Consider the following 3343-nt stretch of genomic DNA (forward strand, 5'->3'; position numbering starts at 1 on the left):
TATGTAATTTGGGAGGATTACTTTAATTGAACTGTCTGTGTTTTCCCAGATGGCCAAGAAACTTTCTGACTTGTCAATCTATTTGATCATCTTCTTCCTAATTGTTTTGGGCATTAGCACCACTTTGCTGTGGCTTCTTGTAGAGAATCGTCTTCAAGGTAAAATTCACATGACACTTGAAGCTTACAGAGTTGGGAAAGTTTTTTTTTCTTAATAAAAGTCCCTATGTGTGGGTCTCAATTGTAAAAATATGATATAGGACAATATTTGTCTTGAAATTTTTTTTCCTTTGCACCATTGTCTCTTCCATCATTTATAAATACATTTAAATTCTGCTATTTAATAATTAAATATCTTTCTCCTACTATTGCTAGTGCATTCTCTCTTCTCAATTTGCTGTCTATTCTATTCAAGTACATGCTGTATCTTGCCCAAACCCGGTAGAATCAAAACTTTTTGAGTTTTGAGGAGTTTTGGTTTATATCCTGTTATCTTGCTGAAGCTACTAATTGTTTCATTTGGTTTCTTTATTAGCAAATGGGGGTAATTTTATCCCTTCTTTGCTGTTATTTATAGTTTTAATTTTATTCTGTCATTTCTATAGCTAGCACTTCTAGGACTTAGTCAAATAGGGCCATTACTTTAATTGAGTCATGTGCCTAGGTGCCCCCAACCTACCTAGAGCAGTGCCTAGTAATTAAATGATTGGGGAATTGAGATCTGTTCTTTCAGATACATTTCTTGGCATGGTGGTTGAGCACCATTTCATCACTGATTCTGTAATTCTTCTCCTATCACCCTGACATGTTTGTGTCAGGAATTAGAACCACACCATCCATTATTCTCACTGTCAATCTCTTTTCCTTCAACTGAATTAAGATCTAAGTAACAGAGATAAGGTAAAGATATTCACTTAAGTTATAACGGACCAATTCATTGCTATCCATATTGTCTAAGATTGTTTTATTTTGCTCACAGACCAATTTCTTTTTAGGTCATTCTCCTTTTAGCTACCTGCCAGAATTGCCAGAATGCCATCTTTCCTCAGCCCATGGCACATGTAGAAATATTTGGTAGACATAAAGAAATGTATACCAAACCCTAAATGTTATACATATAATAAGATCTTATACATAATATTCCATTGAACTGTAGTTCAATTGAAAGAATACTGGATTTGAAGTCTAAGGACCTGTATTCAAATCCTAACTGGGCTAATTTTCTTTGTGATTTTGGTGGAGTTACTTAACTGCTTCTGGCCACTGTTTCCTCATTTGTAAAATGTAAAATGAGGGGGTTGGATCACTGGACCCTGAGGACTCCTTCAGCTGTGATGCCATTCATAATGATCAGTTTTCAAATAAAATGACAATTACACAAAATTGGGATTGGTCATGTCATGACAAATCTTGCCGTGTAGCTTTCAGTTGAGAGGAATTGGTTGGGTAGAAGTCACAGGATATGATGGGAAACGGACTTCATTTATAGATGAGGAAGTGGTGGTCCAGAGGTTTAAATGACTTGTCTTAGATCACAATCTGGTAAGTACAAATCTAAGATCTGCCACTTACTACCAGTATGACCTATACCATGTATATGGTGCTCTGGACCACAATTTATACTAGATCTCTTCCCCTCTGATGATTTTCGTAGAGAACAAGACTGCAGATTGTTTCTAAGTCATTTATTCCTTTTTCGGGGGATAGTGGACATGGAGGTTTATCACCCCTGCTCTTTAATTTCCTATGCAGATGTCCCCTTTACTCCAGAGTGCTTGGATACCAACCTGACAGAAAGGATAGACTGTATTCCTGACCAGCTGGCAACAAAGGTTGGATAAATGAGTTCTTTTCACCTTATTAAGTAGCAAGTGGTACTTGGTGGTGGTTGTGGGGCTTGAATCTTTCATTGGTACCATTTATACATATTGTATTTCATTGAAGTTCTCTCTACAGAGATGTATGGAGAAGAGTAGGGGGAAGTTGATGGGGGCTGCCTAAAGTGCTAGCTTGTGGAAACTATTTATTACAGACCTGTGAGTAGAGATTGAAATACTTCGTAGACATTTGATATCCAAGAGTCTGAGTTAGAAACAGTTCTGATGCTAGATGTTAGGGTGGGAGAGAGGGTTGAGACAGAAGAAAAAAATGCTTCTATCTATAGAGTCTGTCTCCATGTACAGCTAGATAATAAAATTCAGATTACTTTAGGTATAATGTTGTTTGGACACAACTGAAACAACTAAACAACACTATCATTACCATTTCCTTTTCTAGTTCATTTTACAGATGAGGAAACTGAAGCAAACAGGGTAAAGTGATGGCGCCACACAGCTAGTAGCTTCTGGGATTAGATTTGAACTTAGGAAGATGAGTATTCTAGACTCTAGGCCTGGCACCTTCTCCAATGTGCTACCTAGCAGCCCTTAGGTATAGTGTAGTACAATAGAAAAATCTTTGACTCTGGAGCTGGAGGACTTGGGTTCAAATCCCACATTTTATTAGCTATATTGGCTTGGACAATTCAATAAATAACCATTGACTTTATTGTTCTCATATGAAGGATGAGGTGGTTAGGCTAGATGACCTCTGAGGTCTTTGCCTGCTCTAGAACTGATTCTTCACCCTATTAATAGGCAAAGATAACCCATTAGTTAGGAATTTGAGATTCTTACTGTGGAACTTGAGTCTGCATCTTACGGCAGAGAGCTGACCAGATTGTCACTGTAAGCCTTCATTCATCAAGGAGGGGAAACCCTGGAAAGTTACAGACTAGAAAGGCTTACTTCTATATTTATGTAGGTTGCTGAATTTGGAAGATAGTCTCATTGAACCCCTAAGCAGAAGCAATATAGTGGGAGAAAGAACATATGGTTTCTTTAAGGAGAAATAAACTATCCCACTTCTTTGAAATGATAAATAGGTATGGTGAGAAAAGAGAACTAGAGTATGAGATATAGTTTCACCTTCAAAGAATCTTTGTTAAGATTCCATATCAAAGGTTATTAAAAAAAGAATTACATCACCACAGGACTGAGGAAAATTGGAATTTTTATGTTGGGTCAGAGTCATGTGCTAATGGAGGCCCCAAGCAATGCACCATGGAAATTTAGAGATAGCCTGGATTTTTAAGGCAGCATTTATTACTCTGCTACTTACAGATTTAAATGAAGTCTTGTTGAGTCAGACAAAGCATCTGTACAGGGTGAGCACTTAATAAGTACTTGTTTCCTTCCTTCCCTCCTTCCTTCTAATAAGTACTTGTTTCCTTCCTTCCCTCCTTCCCTCCTTCCTTCTTTCCTTCCTTCCTTCCTTCCTTCCTTCCTTCCTTCCTTCCTTCTTTC

The sequence above is a fragment of the Petaurus breviceps genome, unplaced genomic scaffold (genome assembly GCF_028583685.1).
Source record: "Petaurus breviceps papuanus isolate PSGF00001 unplaced genomic scaffold, PetGlider_PUasm1.0 181, whole genome shotgun sequence".
NCBI lineage: Eukaryota > Metazoa > Chordata > Mammalia > Diprotodontia > Petauridae > Petaurus > Petaurus breviceps.